Raw genomic sequence first — 22,088 nt, forward strand, 5'->3', positions numbered from 1 at the left:
TATGTCTGGCATGCAGTAGGTGCTCAACAAGGATTTTCACTAAATCAAATTCAAAAGTATAACTCTCATGGCTGGCAAAGTGTATTTAAAAGGGCAGCCTCTTCAAACATTTTAGATTTCTGTTTGCCAGCCCGTGGATCATTTACACCAAGCCCAGGACTTATTTATCTGTTTTCCTGACCCTCTATAGAAAAATAATCAGAGCAATTTTGTTTAAAAAATTAAGATTTTTAAAAATCATCTTTTTTCAAAGACTGTGGGGGGGGCAGATAAAACAAGGTAATGTGGCCAATGTCCTGTCATATGTCTACGTCCTAATCCAATGATTATTTTTAAAACCATTTAAAGTAATGTATCCCCCAAATCTCACATTTGAAAATACAGCAAGTTATAAAAGTCCCATGGATGAAACATCCTTTAAGATCCCTAAACTCCAAATTATCAAGCTGCAAAGACCATCCTAATCCAAACCTTGGGTTAGAATTTTTAAAAATTGCTATGAGAGAGGCCTATAAATGCTCTCACTACAAAATAAATAAATAAGTACATGAGGGGATGCATACGTTAATTAACTTGGTTTAAGCATTTTACAATACATACATATAACAAAATATCATATTGTACTCCATAAACATATACAATTTTTTCAACTATACCTTAATAAAAAAGTGTCTAAAAGGTAAAGTGGCAGAAGCATCAGATACATAATATGAGTTTATCATTAAAAAAAAAAACTCAAAGAGCAGAGCAGAAAAAAAGTGAACTTTCACATAGGATATCTCTGGAATTGCTGTTTATGTAATCCTGAACAACTTCTTAGCCTTTCTGAGCCTTAGTTTCCTCATTAGAAAAAGAAAGATAAGAATAATTCTCTTTAATAATGATTCAACAAATTACTATTAAAATAAGTGCCCAACACAAGGTAGGCTCATAAGATGCAGCTCTTTGTACTGTGACAAGTCCTAAGAAATTGTGGCCTTTAAAACATTGCCTAGTGATTATTTATAAAGTCTGATTTAGAACTAGTCATCACATACTGATGAGCACCTCCTGTTAGCCTCATGTGGTCTAGATTTATAGGTATCACAGTGACTAAGATACACGCTGGCATCAAACTGCCAAGTTCACATTCCAGCTGTGTTACTTTGGGGAGGTTACTTAGCTTCTCTCCCTAAGTCTGGTTTCTTCATCTGTAAAGAGGAAACGATAAGGTATCCATCTCATAAAATTGCTCTAACGATTAAAGAAAACAATGCATATAAATGGCTGATCACCAGATATAGTATGTGCACAATAAATATCAATGTTGTGATTATTATTTCCATGGCATATATTAAGAACCTGATCCTCTTTTAAAGGAGGTAAGTAACTTATCCCTGGCCATGGGTTGGTTTGCTTTTGAAATCGAAGTCTGCCTGATTCCAAACCTGTGCTTTTTCACTATGTCATCTCATCTTTTGTTATGTGTTAGGTAAAAAATGCTTATTTTTCCCTTTGGTGGCTATGACAATTAGCAAAGACAGTCTACAAAAACATCAGGAAAGGCCTCAGGAAGAAAAGAGCAATTGAGTTTAAAGTGAACTTGTGTTATTTTATTTCTCCTTTTTATTCTCCATACCAGTAAATTTCTATTAGAAGTTTAGATTAATAAGGAAATTCTTGAATGTTTTTGTATCCAACATTACCACACACTTACAGTCTCTTACAATGGGGAGGGGAAGAATGATAGAAAGAACTAGAAAGTAGTTCTGGATTAGTATTGGAGGAAGCGGAGAGAGAAAAACAGTTATCAGTTATAACTATGTCAAAGTCAAAACTTTATGAACAAATAGAATTTCCACAAGCCTACTGATCAGTAAGAATTTTTGCCAAGCTACTATGTGCAACATGCGATAAAAATGGTGAGGGCTTATGCCAAAAAAAGGTAAGCCTTATGGTTTCCTTTATCTCCTCTTCTGTCTTGCACTATGCTGTGCCAAAATTGTCTTCCATAGTCAATTCCACAGTCACTTTGTCTTTCATAGTCAATGTATATTCAGAAACATAGATTCTCAATATTTTGCTAAGAAATCAAAATCTTTATAGATATTTGTAGATAGACAACTAGCCCAGTGACTTTTTAAAAAAAGAAAAACATGTATCTCTGTTATTTTCATATTCCAGATTCCACACATTAACTGTGCAATAATCCAAAGTGATTATTTTATATCGACAGTCCTCCTTCCTGCACTTTCAGACCCACATATTCCGCACCCGAAAGCTTTTGAGAGAGATGGCAGTGAGTACTATACTTGCATGGTAGAAGACCATAAAAGTAGAAATAGCCCACCTCATCTCCCTTTACTTCTAACATTTTCTCACAATACCAGGAACTCCAGTAACCTTTTCTTAATGATGGTGCCAGTTCAGTCACACTCTGGAAGTTACTGGTTTCTTTAAGTGCAATGTGAAACCATCAGAAAAAAAAAGGGAAGCGTGAGGAAAATGACAGCTTGGGGTGTGTGGTCTATAGACTGAGCTGCTCACACAAGAACCTGAGAAGGGAGAACCCCCAAAAGATTAGTCACTTCATTTTGTGTGGCGGAACTCAGTTCAGGGTAACAAAGCTCTCCCCGACAAAGGGGATGGAAGAATGGCAGCATTCACTTGCTCTGGACTGAATAAACAAATGTGAGATTTGTGGGCTGACTAATGTCCTGGGACAAACCAGGCAGTCAGCCAAATTCTAGGAGTTCTGGAAAAAACATCAAGCCTACACTTTTCTTTATGGAAAGTGCCCTGGGGAATATTGACATCTATAAGATCAGCCTGGGCCTTCAAAATACCTTAAAGATTCACCCATATTCAGCCATAAGGATTTCTCAGTGCTTCTGTGATTGAAAACCTAGACCAAGTGAGAGGCTGAATTTCTTCTTGAGAAGTATTAAATATATTAGTCATCTCCTCACTTTTAGAAATGTGTTACCACTGTCTCTTTTTAAATACTACATTACCCTGAAAATACACAGATAGCTTACTAAAACGAGACACTATTTCTATCTATACATTCATTTTAATTTCATTCACTGAGTGCCTACTCTGCTCTAGGGACCATGCAAGGCTCTGTGGATAAAACAGTGATTCAATCAGTCAATCATAATCTGTGCCCTCTGGAAGCTCCCAGGGCAACCTTAATTTCAAAGACACTGGAAAGAGTAACAAAATGATTACAATTTTATTTCTTTATTGGAAGAAACTAATACAACTTACAATTTTAGTAAGAGATGAAACACTTCTTTCAATTTATGCCACAATGTAAGATTATAGGAAAGTCAGAAATAAGAATAAAGGATTTCCTTTATCTAGACACCAGCACCCCCCATGCCGTGAGAACCACAGTCACATTTAACCCAAGACTAAGGTTTATTATAAAATACACCTAGCAAAACGTGTAGTGATATTTCACAGGATCTTAACTAATTCAAGAAAAACCTTCTGGCAGCACCAATGCTCATCCAGGTGACAAACATATATGGTATATACAGGCTGAAAACAAAATCCCTGGGATGTTTCAACATGAGTATAATATAATCTAAAGATGTAACCCATAAAAGGCAGCATTTTATGGATCTCCCCATAAATCTCCAACCTTTCTTGAAATGGAGAGTCTTAGTAGGGTGTACCTAAGTGGAACTCACATACTTGCAATATGAAGATCTAATCACCATGGCTTATTAGCCCTCTATGTTCCAATAGGAGGCAACCAACTGCAAATTCGGAGAATTAATGTTAAGAGACCTTGTATATAACTGCCTTTACAGGAAATTCAGGCAGATTAGCAGAGATTTTCAGCAAGCCCTTCCACAAAAAACCTACAAACTGTGAAGTTATCTGAGGTCAATGAAATTATCAAATCAAGTTTAACACATTCATGTTAGTCTTAAGAAGCATAACTCTTTAAGAATCCAGGCATTACAAAATCAAGGTTCAGAAAGGGAGCCTAACTCTTGCTTAATTGGGTGAGTTGAGAGAGAAAGCTCTAGACAAATTGGAAAAGAGTTATTTCAAGGTTTTAAAAATAGGGAAAGAAAACCTGAGATGGATTGGATAATAAGTATGTAGCAGAAACCACAGAAAATCTCTTTCACCCTCAACTGGCTGTGCCCCTTAAAGGAGCAAGATGAAGTGCACAGCCCACAAACCAGAGGAAGGACTGCACAGGAAATGCAGAGGGAAACACAGAACTATGGACTCCAAAACAGGATGAAGCCAGTACATGTGAGGTTCAAGAAAACCAAGCAGGCAGTACGAGCATCCAAGTGTTTCCTGGAGTCCTTAACTCGAGACCACAGTATGATTTCCAACACAACAGAACAGCGGATAGAAAAGCTGTGAAAAGCAGGCCACTTTTCAGTATCTCTCTGGTTTTTCGTTTGTCTGGTACCACCCATCAGACCTCTCTTTGAAGATTTTCCAGGTCACACACTGGATCCTACTGTGGTGAGCAGTTTCATGGGTGGCACCAGCTTTCCCAGCAAAATTAGACCTGCAGGTTGACTTGACAAGTAGCATGAAGTAGCTTCCCCAGACAATGCCAGGGAATTCAGTGCCAAAAGCCTGAGGTGGTTATTAGAAAATGGTTACCGCCTTCAATTGTCTGGCTACATGCTCTTCACCACCAGAAAATTGCTACAGCAGACTCCAGCCAAAGCAATCACTGCTCCCTGAGGAAGCATCCACTAGGAGCTCTTGCTAGCATCCCTACTGTTTGCAAAGTGGCTAGACAGGGCAGTGACAGTGAATTCTATTGTCAACTAAGGAGAAATTGCCCAACAGGATTTTAACTGTTAACTGGATTCCAGTCATTCTGCTTCCAAATACTTTTCTCCTTTGGTTACCTGTCAGCTGGAACTTCTTTGACAGCCAAGTTCTAGTGTGCATATACATGCACATCGTGTATGTGGATATGTGCACATTTTAAATGTTTTCTAATTTCAAAAAAGTGAAGTATGTGTTTGACAATTATCTGCTTACATGATATGTACAATCTGAATATTTTAGAACAATTTCTCCTTTTGTTTGAGGGGGAAAGACAAAGAGTGTGTCTAAATGGTTCATGCCATTTTTTCTCTCCATGTCCTAGTCTTGGAATCTGTACATATGACTGACTTTCATGATTTCTGAGAAATCAAAGAAAATATTTCCAGAAAAAAATAACTACCAGTTATGTGTTTGCCATAGGCTAGCCAATCTACACAGAACTTTATGGACATTATTTTGCTTCCTTCATTGTGGTCCTGTGAAGCATGTACTGTTCAAGGAAGCCACGTTTCTCTTCTGCCCCTCCTCCAGGCTTGACATTTTGCCTTGCTCTTAAGAGTTGAACATGTGACTGGTGTGTGGGCTAGTCTCTGTGTAGCCCCTTGTTACAGATGGCAGATGGTTACTGGAAGGTGACACCAAGGGAGCAGTGTGAGGGAAGGCTTCCAAAAGCAGAGAACAAAAGCATCTCATGAGAAAGGCACCTTTGGGATTATGCCCCATTGTGAAGGGCTGCATATTTTGGGGTAACGTCAAAGAGGTTTGTATTTAGACAGAACAGGAAGGGACTTTTCCTAAACTCTTCAGCCATTCCACTCAGACTACAACTATTCTTCAAGTGTGGAAATAAATTGATTGGGAATTTTTAGTCATCTAACATTCCTGTCTGAAAGGTTGTTGCTTTCCATCTCCCACCTGTTATCCCAGGTGGTTTATTTGGAGTTAGAAACATTCCAAATATGTATCTCCAATTTTGTCCTAGAAAGCAATACTGGGGAACTTTTTTAATGTGCTTAACCATAATACTTGAACCCTAGAAAAACCACACAGTATAACAGCTTAGTCATTAGGTATTATTTAGAAATACCACTGGGGACGTTTAGAATTGAGATTAATAATAATTGGTGTATAGCTAATATTGGTTGAACCCTTACAGAATTGCAAGCTTAGTTCTACTCTCTTACATGAATTATTTCATGCAAATCTTATAATATCCTGTGGGGTAAGTACTGTTGCAGTTTTCATTCTCCAATCAGAAGACTAAGTTTGTCATCACATATTTCTCATTATTAAAATGGCCATCAAAATTACAAAGAAGGGTAAACCTGAGACAAGAAGAATGGAACATTTTTACATATCTGTCCCTCCCAATCTCCTCACTTCTTCATGTTCTCCAAAATATCTTATTCCACCATCCAAGGTGGTTCCAAAATCCACTCATTAGTTGTACTGATCCCTGACACAGGTTGATGATGAGTTATATGAAACATAAAAAAAGTGAGATCTCAAAAGAAGTAATGGAAGATCTTTAACTTAAAAGAACCAAAGAATGAGCTATGACTCCAAGAAAAGTATATATATAAATGAATGAAATTGATTACAAAACCTAAAAATCCAATGGAGAGCCATAACTGTCAGACTAGCACCATGAACAGATTAATACAATTCAGTGGAAATTGTCCCACTGGAGTTATGCAAAAGAAAAGGAAAAAAGAGATCTTGTGGAGAGATGCAGGATTGGGAGAGGTAGGCCAACAAATGGGGAGCTTTGTTTGGTCTGAGCACATTGGCTGGTCCTCTCCTCCACAGACCCTAAGAGATTCCACACCAGCATCAACCTTAGAGGTAAACACTGCTGTTGACTGCCTGGGCAATTGCAGACATTTACAGTACAGTGGCAAGCTAGAGAATAAACCTAACTCTAAATGTAGTCAATCAGGGGAGCATCGCCAGGAAGTGGGTGGCTAGGTGTAGAGTGGCTGAGATAGCCTGCAGTGGGCAAGGGAGCTGAAGGTCCTTCATGATGAGAGATATGGGGGTCCTTCTCTCTCTCTGTGTAGTTAATAGTCTGGGTGGTGGTGAAGTGACTGACAGTGTCAAAACCTTTCTCCAGGACCGTAGCAAGGGAATCGAAGACTCCATTGGGGGCATTTGTACCATCTCAAAGCTAGATACTCGAATCCAGAAAAGAGAGGAGCAATATAGAAGAAGGGCAAGTAGTGTCCTGAAGCAGTGGAGAGACCAGGGTGTAGAGCAGAAGCAAGACAGTGAGACATGTATTGTTAGTAATTTTCCAGTGCTTGGAATGGTGGAGTATTCCAGTTCAGTCTCCTCCTGTTTTATCATGTGTTTATTCCTGTGCTTCAGTTAGTAAGAGCCCAAATTACTGGTAATCATCACTACATGGAGATGTTTGGCCATGGTTAGAATTCTTCCTCACATCAATTTTCAGCACTCAATGGGTGCTCCCCCTGTTTGTGCTTAGCAAAGTTGTGAATCTCATTTCATTTCAAGATATTGTGGACCTAACATTTGAGGTAAGAGGGAGGAAGCCTCATCCATTCCTATGCATCAGCAAGGTAATTGCCCACATGCTCTTTGATCTTTTGCTATAGGCTCTTTTCCTCATCCAGGGGATGTTTGTGAGTATCCTTTCCATCCATCTTGTTGGTCAGCTGGTTATTTTACTGCTTATGTCCCTTCTCTACTCACTGTACTGTTTGAATGTCATTGGTTCCGTAAAGGAATTGAAAGGCGTCAGCGACTGTCAAACCTAGAATGGAACTGGCCTTAGTCCTTTGGATTTGGTTTGCCCTGGGCTTTCCTCACAGCAATGCGATCCTCATACATTTGTCAGGGGCTGCCTCTTCTCTATCCTCTCTCCTATACTCATCATCAGAGCCAAAGAAGCAAAGCTTTTCTCACTGGTGCATTTAAAGTTCTCCACTATGGGGAGGCCCCTCTCCGGGACAAGTGCCACTGTAAAAACAGAATGCTCAGAGAATGGCACTTTTCAACTCTCGCAGGTGGAAATGCTGTTGGTCACTGCCAGGTCTGACTGGTATTTTCAAGGAATAGTGGGTGCTGCAAATAGGAACTAAAGGGGTAAACTTATTAAACCTGTGATTGGTGATGTTTTCCTGTCATTTTAAAAGACTAAATATGGGCTGGGAAGGGCAGACATCAAAATACTTGTGTAATTTTTAAATGTCACAATGAAATGTGAGCTGGTTTTCCACAACAAAAATAAAATGTACTCAATCACTTACATCATCCTTCGGTCTCCAACTGAATATTTGCTCATCCACAGTGTCTAACTACAGCAAACCTTATCCAAAAGTACTTAAAGGGAAAATATTTAGAAAGGAGTTATAGTAGGCTCTTGACATTAATTAACTACACACACACACACACACACACACACACACACATACAAGCACACACACAATACAAATCACTATACAATAACGAACTTTGTACAAAAATGTAAAATTGAGCTATAAAAACCATAATAAAGAATCATCATCATCACAACACACTTTAGCATTTTTGATGTGTTATAGATTAGTCACTTCATCCTTTTTCGTCTGATTAATCCATGACAAGTGCTAAATTATTCAGCTCATCTGCCCTTGGCAGTATGTAATTGTCAACAGTTGAGAAAGGTGCCTCCTCAAAGATCAGGTCTGAAATAATTGCAACAATAACTGCTTCTTTCTCAACAGTTCACCAGTCTCTATCCTTCCCTTCTAAGACTTACGAAGACAAAATGCTTATATGACTATGTAAATGGATGCAAAGAATCAGTGTCTCCTTTATACATAGATGCTACAACAATAAGTATACAGAGCTCTAATGCTTGGGGAAAATTGTTTGGTGCAGAAGAGAGAAGAAAAAGGGAAGGAAAGGAAGGAGAGGGATGAGAAGGCAAGAATAGAAGAACATGGGCAAAGACAGGAGATGAAAGATGCTCCTCGTTTGTTTTGGGCCTATTAGTTTGCCTGCCTTATATCTTTACTATAACTAGGTCATATTTTTTGTCATTTTTAGTTATCCATGACAGTAGAATGTATTTTGACATATCATACATACGTGGAGTATAACTCCCATTTTTGTGGTGGTACATGATGTGAAGTTACAGAGGTCGCGTATTCATATGTGAACATAGGAAAGTTATGTCCAATTCATTCTGCTGTCTTTCCCATTCCCATTCCCCTCCCTCTTCCCATTCCCCGCTTCAATCCAGTGAACCTCCACTCCTCCCTCCTGCTCCTACCCCATGGCGAATTGTGAGTCAGCAACCACATATCAGAGAGAACATTCAGCCTTTGATTTTTTAGGATTGACTGATTTCACTTAGTATGATAGTCTCAAGTTCATTCCATTTACTGGCAAATGCCATACTTTTATTCTTCTTTAAGAAGAATGTGTATATATACCATATTTTTTTTTATCCATTCATATATTGAGTGGCACCTAGGTTGGTTCCAGGCTTAGCTATTATGAATTGAGCTGCTATAAACATTGACCTGGCTGCATTGCTGTGGTATGCTGCTTTTAAGTTCTTTGGGTATAAACCAAGGGGTGGAATAACTGGGTCAAATGGTGGTTCTATTCCAAGTTTTCTAAGGAATATACCTACTAGAGTGGCTGCACCAATTTGCAGTCCCACCAGCAATGTTTGAATGTAACTTCTTGCCCACATTCTCCCCAACATTTGTTGTTACTTGTCTTCTTGATAATTGCCATTCTAACTGCAATGAGATGAAATCTCAGTGTAGTTTTAATTCGTATTTCTCTAATTTCTAGTGATGTTGAACACTTTTTCATATATTTATTGACTTTTCATATTTCTTCTTCTGTGAAGTATCTGTTCAATTCCCTTGCTGAATGTATTTTTGATCACTCTCATTTTTCATAAAAATAAACTCGGGCTCAGAAAAGTAAAATAGACTGCACTACTAAAATGTGTCAATCCCAGGACTTGATCCTAAGTCTCTGTGATTTTTAAAATCCCCATTCTCTTTCATAGCATCTCATCACCTCTTTTTCCAGAGGAAAGATCTTCCAATGTGTGCTTTTTAATTCTTTGAGTGCAGATAGTATATATCTGGTGGCAAGAAGACACAAGTCCTCTCTTTAATTTGTGCCATTGAGTCAGAATTATGTTTATTCTTATCAAAAGGGAGATTGTATGTAGAAGAAAGGAGAGGCAGATGTTAATGCTGGAATTATACTATGACCTACATATAGTAAATATGTCCTAATTCCCCATAATAGATTTTTCATCACTTTGGAAATGTGTAGAATAAACACGTTGAATACAATTTACCTGTACTCACTAAATAGAATGCAGTAGTTCAACTTTTCAACTCCAGAACTGAGGACTAGTTTAAACCAATACATCAGATTCTCTTTCCTTTTCCTCTCTTGAAGTAACTATTTACACACAGTAAAGACTTTGTAATAGCCTTAGCATTTCTTTGAGGGACAAGCAGTCAGTCCAGTGGCTAAGTTTGTGAGTTCATATTCATCAAGGTCACTGCTTCCATCAAAGTTGTGACCTTGGAAGGGCAAATTATGTCATTTCTTTAATTTTTATGTGGTTTCTCAACCTCTAAAATGGTCATTTGTTATCATGATTTATTTCATAGAGTTGTTATTAAAATCAAACAAAAACATATGCATAAAGTTCCTAGCATAGTGCCTAAGACATAATGAGAAGCAGTGCATTTTTCTTGAATTATTGCTATGATCTAACTCAATAAACTATCAAGTAGATAAACTGCAGAACTTCAAGATTGCTTTAAGGCCTGAGGAATCATTCTGATGACTTCCATTTGCTATAGGGACATTTATTTGGAGGAAAAGAAACTATTCAAAGAAGCTGAGTTTTCTCAGAAGATGTGAGATATTTGTTCCTGTGTTCTATGCTGAATACAAATAAATCATTGCCTATTTAATATTTAATGTAGCAGATGAATTAATTTTAGGTCCAATTTGTGATGCTATAACATGGCATTATATAATTGTAGCATAAAACATTGTTTAATAAATGTGCACTCTAGTTGACGAACATTTCAAAGAGCTCAGACTAAAATTTTAAGCAGTATATATTATGGCAGAATTTTATAGTGTCTACTTTTATGACATATTTCTAAGTCTGTATGGTTTATTTAACAACAAGTTCTAAGTAAAAGTATAACCCCCAAGGAAAACTTTATACTTTAAATGATCTACTTTTTGACCTGAATTGTGGCAAAGAGCATGGACAGTTTGTGTCTCTCACCACTTCCTCTATCAGTACCACAAGTACCACCAAGAGTTGAGTTACTGCTCCCCCAACCTACTCTGCTTCCTAAGCACTGGCAGTTGAAAAAAACATTGACTAGTAAAGCTAAGCTACTTGTACTTTTGCTGATACAATGTTCTGTGTCACCATTCGTAATAAATGCCTGTGTCAAAAGATAAGGTACAGGTGGTGTAGGTAGTGCATCTCTGATGAGACTACCAGAGAATTCAAATTCTACTTCTGCCACTAATTAGCAGGGTGGAGGTGAATAAACTAACCTCTCTAAGTCTTAGTTTCTACATCTACAAAATCTAACAGATTTGAAACTGTGACTATCTCATTAGATGTTTTGATTAATGTTAAATGTCTGCTATATGATAAACATAAACAGTTGGATTTTATGCTGGAATACAAACAATTAATTTTCACTTTATAATTTTATTCATATTTCCTGTGCTTTTAAAAAAACTACCTATTTTTTCTTTTTTTTTTCTTAATGGTAGTATATTATTTGTGTTTGTAAAATAAATCCTATGTAGAAGGAGACTGCATATTAAGAAAACACACACACACACACACACACACAGACACACACAAATATTTTCTAAAGTAAAAATATTTCCCCTCAAAGAAAAATAAAAGTTCTAAAATCAGTAATGATCTTGTGAAATGTATGCATGATAAAAAGTGGATCATTTAGCACTCTTTAACCTGAAGGCAGAGTTGTGTTCTCAGGAGAGGATCAGGAAAATCCAGGATCAGGCTCCTGAATGAAACATATTCAGGCACCTTTGCCTTCAAATCTCTTTTCCCAGCCAAGACAAAAAATGTGGGTTAAACATTTCCTCTCTAACTGACTCATTTGGCAGAAAAAGAAGTCCATATGCCAAGAGGAATAGAAAAAACTTGTTGGGAAAGAGGCACAGGAAGGAGGGGGAGGTAGGAGAAGCATGTCCTATTTCATCAAGCTATTTAAAAAAAAAGCCAGAGAATTAAAAAGGAGCATGCATTGACCTTCACAGGTAAAAGTCAGGATCTTGAAATGCAATATTTCTTAAAGTGAACCTCACTTTAGCATTAATAGCTAGAGTGAGGTTATACAGAATTATTAATAATTCAGTTATCTGTAGAATAATAACAAAAATATAAATTAACTTACACAGCAAAACTAAGTGTAAAACTCCTCAAAACATTTACATTCAAGTATACTGACAGATTCAAATCTACAGCTTAATTAGACCACTATGAAAAATAAGTAGAGCAATTGTTTGATAACTTAATTGTAGGAAGAACCAAACATATTTTCATCTTTTCCAAGCATTTTATAATCTTTAGTAAATTTGTTTTATAATAATTACTAAAAAGAAATTAATGATGTTCTTTAGCTCCTATAATTTATGCAAACATGTAATGAAAATATTTAATTAACATAATCTATGTAATTTTTGATTTGGGATCTTTATTTTGATCATTCCAAAATACATTGTCTTCTCTAAACATACATATAAATGAAAGTAGACAGCATACTGTTCCAGATTATTAAGTCTTTATTATTCACTGAAATATCTCTGAAATATATCATTTTTAAAACCTTGGTAGGGAAAGTAAATACCAGAATGCTAAATGAGGTTTACAAATCTAGAAAGTTTGTGAGAAGAATTGCAAGGCAGGTTTATAGGGTCTGTTTGTTCCATTCAGTCAAAAAATGATTATTCAGTACCAACTAAGTACAAGACATTCTAAGAAAGATGAAAGATGAAAAATAAATAAGGTATGATTTGTACTTGGAGTCTACCATATACTGGCAGCAAAACTCAGTAACATATATAAAAACTAACACCAATAACAGAAACAGAGAAATTTTTCTAAGTTTTTGCTTGATTTCAAAGTTTTTCCTCTGTAAAGTGAGAAAACTTAACATTAATACCTCTAATATTTTATGATAACTTATTTATAAAAATATTTTTACTATGTTCTGAGCAAAGAGCTGGAATATTATAATAAATTAATTAGGCACTATTCCCAGAGAAAGCAAAGACTTTGGAGCAAATGTCTTGGTTCAGCATGACAAAGGTAACAGCAAATAACATGATGAAAATGTTTACTCTGCCACCCCCATCACACCCCAATTTTCTTATAATAATCAGGTGTGAAATCTCAACTGACTAAAGAAAAAGAACCAATACTAAAATATCACATCACGTGCTAGTTACAGTTGCCAGAGGCAAAATGAAGTTTCACTTCCACTGTCCCCTTTCCTGCCCTTTGCTTCTTTTTTCTGTGATATACATGCCTGTGATTGTTATCATGAAGATGAAATAAAGAGGCATATGTGAAGTCCTCCATAAATAATAGCTCTTGTTACCATTGCTGTGGTTATCATCATTTTTTTCACTTTCCACAGCAAGTCTCACTCTCAAAAGTGGGTCTTACAGGTAGACCCTCCCCAATTATATACGTGTAGTCTTGAGGGCAAGATTTAGGGATGAATACAGACAAAAGTATTTAACTTAGTAGACATACATTTATACTAAAGTATATTTGAAATTTGTATAACTAGCACATTGACCAAGTGATTTAACATTATTATTTCTATTATCACAGAAATTTGATCATCCCTTACAATTCCAGGAGAGAAAAGGAGCTTAAAAATTAAAAGAAGCAGATAGAATTTCAAGTCCTGTGTAAACAGTGTCATAATAGTGTTATAAAGACAGTCTACTAATGGGAATGTCACAAAACCATTGTGCAGAGATTTTCAAAGCATATACACTTTTCATAGCCATGACAATGCATTACCCCATGATGTATACTAGGGACATAATCGATTAAGAGAGTTTAAACACAGTCCTTCTTGTGTGATTGTGTAAAAAAAGTTGAAAATAATAGTACAAATGATGTGTGAACATAGCAGAAATCATGAAAATTATTTATGAATGCTGAAGTTGGGGAAACAATGAAATAAAGCACAAAAAGCTGCTTTCACAACCTAAGGACTGAGGAAGTGGTCTCACATTTTAAAAGAGGCAGATCTCTCACCTACTGGATTATGAATTCCTTGAGGGCAGAGTCTCCATCTAGATTAGTATATTAATGTGTTCAACAACTGAATGCTGCACTAGAGTTGAAGAAAACCCAAACAGAGCACACACTAACACACCACGAACACACACACACATTCTTCAATCAGAACACTCCCCTTATTATCCTCAGATAATTTTTCATGGAGAAAAAAATCACACGAAGGCAGGAAATATGGAAAAGTCTTAAACTATAATCAACAACTTATTCAATATATGACTTCTTACTATAGAGAAAAAAATCTATGAATATGATAAAGCCTGCAACAGGGATTCAAATGCATGGAGTAAAAAGATCCTCAAATCACTAATAAATGTGGAGAAACTTTAGCCTATCACCCTTCACAACACTACAAAACTACAAAAGTCAAGCACAGAGCAGCTCTCAAAAAAAATTTAAATGAGTGATTATATGGGTATTATACCTAAAGTAATTTATAGATTTATAACCAAATAAAATATAAACCTGACAGCCCCTTACAATTCCAGGAGAGAAAATTAAAAATTAAAACAAGCAGATAGAATTTCAAGTCCTGTGTAAACAGTGTCATAATAGTGTTACAATGACAGCCTACTAATAGGAATGTCAGAAAACCATTGTGAAGGAGAGTTTAAATGCAGTCCTTCTTGTGTGTGTAAAATAAGTCAGAATCCAGGCAACTTTTGCAGAAACATAAGGGCATTGTAAGAAGTAAATGCAGGGATATCTGTTTTGCTTTCTTTAATATGACAAGGCCAGGGTTAATATTATTGTCATTTTTTTTTTTTTTTTTTTTTTTTACGTTACTACTAATTCTGAGTACTTGTGGGAACATTCTGAAGACACCCAGAGACAGCATGGCACAAGATCCGCCCGAGTGGTGCTTCCATAGTGCTGCAGTGCAAAGTAGCTACTGGGTACAGTGGGAAGGATTCACTCAACTTACCATGAAACAAATGAACCAGTCTTTATATATTCATTAGTTTTATGTGTTGAAATGCACAAATCCATTTCTGTATCCAGAAAAGTATTTGTGTGCTTTCTGCCTTTTCTCAGAAATAGTAAAGATTTGAATACATGAGCTCTGTGAATTGTAACATTTTTTATGGAGAATTGTAATTATTTGTTTATACACCCTTGAAGGCAGGAAATGTCTAATTCATTATTATATTCCTAGGACCCTGGTTAGTGCCTGAAACACTGGGTGGCATTCAATAAACATTTTTTAATGAATTAATTTTTAACTTATTTTTATTGGTTTGTTTTAGTTATATATAACATTAGGATTCATTTTGACATAATTATAAAAGAATGGAACATAGTTTGTTCTAATTCAGTCCCCAGTACTTTCGATTTCCCTCCCTTCCTCCCTCCCCACCGCTGCCCCATTTCCTTCCCTTCACTGATCTTTCTGCTATTTACAAGTGGATGGAAGGATCTGGACACTATCATGCTAAGTGAAATAAGCCAGTTCCAAAAAGTCAAAGGTCAAATGTTTTCTCTGATATGTGGAAACTAATCCAAAAATAAGGGGAGTGGGGTAGAAGAAAGATCAGTGGAGTAGATAAAGAGACTGAAGAGAAGGGAGGAGGGATGGGCTAGGGAAAGACAGTGGAATGATCTGACCTAACTTTCCTATGTACATAAATGAATATACCACAGTGAATCTTACCATTGTGTACATTCACAAGACTCTAATTAAAACTGCGAGTTAATTTATAAACCTCCTAGAGAGATTTTAGAAGGAGTATAGAAGAGGAAATAGGAAAGAAAACTTCTGATATCCATAGACAAAGCATTTATTTCTCTGTTACTTTTGCCTGCCAGGCCCAGCAAACATCTCACCTGTAGAACCTGCTGAGCCGGGCCTGCCAGCAAGGGCGGTGAGTCTGACAGCTCATATAAAGCACAGCAAACTTGGCTAACAGATTCCCAGAACAGATCTGCCCTGGTAAGCTGGATCTCATTATCCACCATGGAATTTGGCCAGTTACACTGACATTATAGCATGTTGAGAAATTTGAACTTCAGTTGCCCATAAGTAAAATCACAGGACTCAGGGCCACTCCCTGTGGTTTCTGGGTGATTAGTTTTCCCCCAAAATGAAAAGTTGCTTTGAAATTTGTGAATTTTCTTCTCAAATAGAGGAAAACATTAGTCAAATTGCATCTCTTTTTTAATGTGAATGTGGTCTTCAAATATCTTTTAAAAATAATTTAAATGTATTGAATACAAATATCTGGAATCTAAATAAAGTATAGCATTGTTTACTAGTCCTCAAAAAAAAAAAAATTTGGTATAGAAAAAGACACAACATAAATAAGACACATTCACCCAGTGTGATTTTCTTCAGTCAGATGTCAACTGAAGAAGTTCAAAGTCCCAAGAAGGTGTTACCTTTCACCCTTTGGCAGTGGATTCAGAGAGAGAAACTCCCATTTACAATAGAAGGTCATCATGCCCATTATCCCATGTTCGTGCAGAAGAACTACACTCAGTTTTTTGTTCCTTTTAAGCAATTTTGGCTAAAATCGCTCCAGGGTTGCAAGGCTTGTGTCAAGAAGTTTTCTGGGTACAGTGGGGTAAAGTCTTCTCCACAAACCATCAAGGGATTGACTGGAATTTTCTTCACTTTGAAAAATGATTCACAGCAGAATTTCAGCAGCTATACAGTCTTCACAGTGAATTTCACTTTGTTCTCCTCACCCCAGCTTCACAGGACCACAGCTGCTGAAGAGGATCAAGTACATGTACCACATTTGCTCTTCTCACCACCTCAGAGTGCCTTTCTTTTTCTTTCCTCCCAATATATATTTTCTCTTTTGTAGGACACTTTTGTATTTTATCTCCTCTACTCTCACTCTCTCTGCTTTGTTTGTTTTCTGTTTTCATGGAAGTTTTTGCTTTGGCACAGTTATTGAGTGAGAGAGAGGGAGTGGTATAAAACCACAGAAGTGACTAAGAAAAATCAGAGAAAGCAAAGCTGATTCTACAGGCAGTGAGAAATGATAGAAAGAATGGTGGACTGAAGTCAGAATACCAGGGGACCATGCTGGTACCAAGGCTTACCTCGTGACCTGGGAAGTCAGGGAACCTCTTAAATGTTTTTGTTTGTCCATATACATAATTAAGATGCTAATACTACCAGTATTACCTGAGAAAACTCACAATAAAATTAAATCAGACTACATGAGAGTTTAGGTTGTATTATGTATCTCTGTGTTCATATGCATGCGGGTGTTGGAGAGTTTAGACACTCAGCTACATTGGAGGCATTCAGGCAGGTCCATTGTCTCCAACCTTTTGCTTCCTCTTGCCTGGAGTGGACTAACTCTGATATATCTAGGATGTCATTGTTCATGGGTATAGAGAATCTATACCCATGAACAATCCCATTTTTTGTGTAGCTACTTGGATTCACAAAACTTCTCCCAGCCTGTGTTATCACAGCATGGTGTTGACCATGACTTTCTCAGCACACAAGCACCACCTGCTTAAATTTAGCTGCAGCCTGGTTGTGAGCATCTGGACTGCACTAGATTTGGATGGGGTGGTGACACTTTGGAATCAGATAGACTTGGTTTCAAAAACTGACACTATAATGGAATAACCACAACATCTGAACTTGTCACTTGATTTCTCTGAGGTTCAATTTCCTAATTTGCATAGAGAAGTCACTAATATCTATATTGTAGGATGCTAATGAGGAATGAGAGCGATGATTTCATGGTTACAGAATCTTACCTTGATGTTAAAATGATGTAGTAGTTTTCTAAGGTTTTCATAACAAAGGACCACAATCAAGTGCTTAAGAATCAGAAGTTTGTTGTCTCACAGTTCTGAAGACTACAAGTCTTGAGATCAAGGAGTCCGAAGGGCCATCCTCTGTCTCAAGGGTCTCAGGAAGGATCTGTTCCAGCTCTCTCTCCTAGTTTCTGGTAATTTCTTGACTTGAGCAGCATAACTCCAATCTTCAGAGACCATTCTCCACTTGCATGTCTCTAAGGTCAAAATTCTCCTTTTTATAAGGACACTAGTCATATTGGATTACAAGTTCATCCTACTCCATATAATATCACCTTAACCAATTACATCTCAATGACTCCATTTCCAAATAAGGTCATATTCTGAATATTCAGGGTCAAAGCTTCAGCACAGCAATTTGTGGGGAACACAATTCAACTCATAACTAATGAAGTGAAAAAAATTTGAGGTCCTAAAAACTTGATACATTTCCTTCAGGAGTTAAGAGCTCAAAGAAACTACATAGTGTACCATTTCTAAATACTCAGTCACCTGTTTTCATGTAATCTTTTTTTTTAAATCACACTATAGTATCCAAATATATACTGTAATCTACCACTTCATTTTGAATATTGTGACCTGTATTTCTTTACTCAAAAAATGGAGAAAATAATGCTGGCTTCTACCTCCTGGAAACTTGTAATCAGAAGATTATAACAATACTGCTAACACTGAGATGTTGAAAAATGGATTAAACAGATGTTGTACAATTAAAATACATCCAAAATAGTAAGGGAGGATTTGTTATATGGAGAATTGAATTGTGTTGCCCCACGAAAGTGAATAGGACAAGAGTTAAAAATTATATTGGGCCCTTAAAGAGAAGCCTACTATAGGGATGTGAGGTGGTCCTTGCAGAGAGAGTACACAGGAAGCTCAGAAGAGATTACACTGCAAAGATGGCATGGCCTTGTCTGGGTGAGATATTAATGACTCATTCCATTGAGCAACTAAGTCTAAAACTTTGGATCCCCTTTCCTGACCTTAACAAATTAGATGTGGTTTTGTTTTTGTCATTTAGAATTTTTTTATTTTTAGTTGTAGATGGGCACAATATCTTTATTTTATTTATTTATGTGGTGATGAGGATCAAACCCAGTGTTCCATGCATGCAAGGCAAGTGCTCTACCACTGAGCCACAAGGAAAATTATCCATGTCCTTATTAGAAACTTTCTCATATACGTGAATGTCTGGATCTCTTCTAAAGCAAGTCTCACTCTAAAACATTCAAGTCAATAATGAAACCACCACTTCTTGAATACTTGCTATGCATACAATATGCCAGATACTGCTGGTAATATAAAACTAGAGGAACAAATTTGTTTTTAACTTTGGAAATAATTGGAATACAGATAAATGGTATACACACAATCTTTACTAAATGGTGGATTTATCCTAGATATTATCTTTATTGTTTGAGATATATCAGAATTGGACTGGCAATGTAGAACTCTAAGCAACTGCAGTACTTGCCTAGCATTTGCAATGTCCTGGGTTCAATCCCCATCACTGCAAATAAAAAAATAAATAAAATGAACCAGAATTGTTGGTCTCCATCACCAGTCTACTATCATGTGGGTTCCTTGACAGAAGAAATGACATTCTGTCCATATTAAACAAGAAGAAATAACACTTGTCCATATCAAATTTACAAATTATTAAAAAAGATCTGAGTGTGATGATGAATGCCTGTAATCCTAACTGCTTGGGAGGCTAAGGCAGGAGGATCATAAGTTCAAGGCCAGTCAGGACAATTTAGCAAGATCTCATTTCAGAATAAAAATCTAGAAGCCAAAATAATAATAATAATAAAAATAAGGACTGGGTTGTAGCTCAGAAGTAGAGAACTAAGTAGCATGCAATCCCCAATACTGAAAAAAGTTTAAAAAGTAAAGGGATAGGATGAATGAATGAAAAAGAATAGAGTTTTATTCTAGCCCCCAAAGTAAAAGTCATTTTCATTTCAAATGTAGATATTTAGATTTTTCCTGATAGTTGGGTTATATCCTCTTAAATAGATTTTTAAGACAGGTAGTTAAGTGATTAAAGTAAGATACACTTTGTGATTTCTTTCAGCTCCTAGCTGAGCTCTATTTTGAATAAATTTAATAAATCTGAATTGACACAATGAATAAGCCTTGTAGATACTTTATTTTTTGAATGTTTAAATGAGTAAATAATTAGCTGAAGGAATAAATTAATGAATTCTACTGAATTTGAAGAAAGTTGAATTTCACATCTCTCCTCTAGGTGGCAAACTCCTACCTCCAACAGTGTACTGCATTTCCTGTCTGTTCTTGAATGTACTTATGAAAACTGTACTGAAAAAAATCTGTGGTTTTATGTCTATCATAGTGCAGAAGTAAGTAACCATAAAATGTACATTTTCTTTAAAGTTCTTACCTTAACTTTACCTCTTTAAGCTTGTCAAAAAATTTGCTTATAGAAAGTCATTAAGAAATATGATTGTATAAGTACCATAAAGTATAGAATTACACAAGAGAATTTCAAAACACTGGTGTAAGACTGTGTTGATTACTTTCAATTTCCATGGTCTGCTCTTAGGAAAACAATATTTTGCTCAAAATTTATTATTCTTCTTCTAAGGTATTAATTTCTCCCAAATATGAAAAAAGAAGTAGCTCTATTAAGTCTTATTTTTTAACTAAGCCTCAATATATGTATGTTTTTCAGATTCACTGTAATAGAAACAGATAAAAATTAATTAAAAGCTGAGTGTGTTGTCCTGTAAACTGGATATAAGAAAATCAAATGGTATCACTTAACCCAAATACCTTGCTTTAATTTCCCTTCAAACCAGAATATCAGTTCTCTGAATGATTAAATAATGTCCCCCCAGTCTCCACTTCTCTCTGTGGCAACATGGTCTCTCTTTTCTTATATAGGAATATGGCTGGAAAATATCTTGGATATCCTGAAAGCTGAAAAGCAAGCTAAAATTAATCTAAGAGTACACCAAACAGGAACAGCAAGCACCAAAGATGCCAGTCCTGTTTCCAAAAGTAAGGGGAGGAGATAAGTAAAAAGAACAATGACATGTTATATAGCCCAAGAGCTAAAATTAAACGCATGTAAACAATTCTTGTTGAAACTAGAATTCAATGTAGATTACGCAAACCAGGTAAAGTCCTGCTAAAACATGCCAGGCTAAGAGTCACCCAGCACTAGGCATGGCTAGTGATAGAAGTGAGTTTAATACCACAGAAGATTATGAGATTGTGTGGCAGCAATTAAATTCCACATAGAAGTATAGTATATGCGAAAAACTTCTATTTCTTCTTTGTTCCACCCGAAAAGTGGTAAGTGGGTTGTTCAGATTCAAAGATCTGAATACTCAATTCTAGCTTATATATATTTACTTCCCTAACACACTTCTTGAGCAATCTTTATGGGCCAGGTCCTGCAGTAGAAGCCATGAATAATAAGAAGATGAATAAGGCAGAGTCCCTGCTCTCAGAGAAGTGAAGAAGTCAGACATGTACACAAATAATTATGTGAGAATAATAAAATGGAAGCAGCAGAGAGACAGGAGCCACAGCCAAATGGATGAATCAATGTGAGGGTGTAGAAGAGCCACCTTTAAATCCCATCACACAGCTGGATTAATGGTAACTTATCCCATCAGAATTCAATCATAGCATTCATTTTGTTTTTGTTTTTGTTGTTTGGTAAATTTCAAATGATACCTATTCAACTGAGTCTGTAATACAGTTAAGTCATGGAAACAGATCCTGGGTAGATAGGAACATCCATGATACCTCTCCAAAGTTATTTCAAGCTTACATCAAGATATTATTCTCAACAGCATACATGATGCCAGAGGAGGTATGGAAGAAAACATCATCCATTACGTGAATGTCTAACTCCTAACTGTCGTGAGGAAGCAACTATAAACCCTTTTAAGTAAACTAAGAAACAAGCTAAACATACATTAAAAATGGAGTGTAAATAAATTACGGAATATCTCATCATTTTAAAAGAACAAGGTAAGTTTAGCATACCTCCATATGAGCAGAAGTAAAAGAAAACAGAAGGAAATAATTCAAACTATAGACTAATCTTAGGTGCTATATTATACCTACAGAATTGACTTAAATTGAAATTTTCTAA

At 36.3% G+C, this 22,088-nt stretch overlaps 1 pseudogene; it reads left to right on the top strand.

Moving 5' to 3' along the window:
- The first annotated feature begins 6,447 nt into the window (after window positions 1-6,447).
- LOC124964107 (etoposide-induced protein 2.4 homolog) lies at window positions 6,448-7,901 on the top strand (annotated as a pseudogene).
- The last annotated feature ends 14,187 nt before the right edge of the window (window positions 7,902-22,088 follow it).

The sequence above is a fragment of the Sciurus carolinensis genome, chromosome 14 (genome assembly GCF_902686445.1).
Source record: "Sciurus carolinensis chromosome 14, mSciCar1.2, whole genome shotgun sequence".
NCBI classification, from domain to species: domain Eukaryota; kingdom Metazoa; phylum Chordata; class Mammalia; order Rodentia; family Sciuridae; genus Sciurus; species Sciurus carolinensis.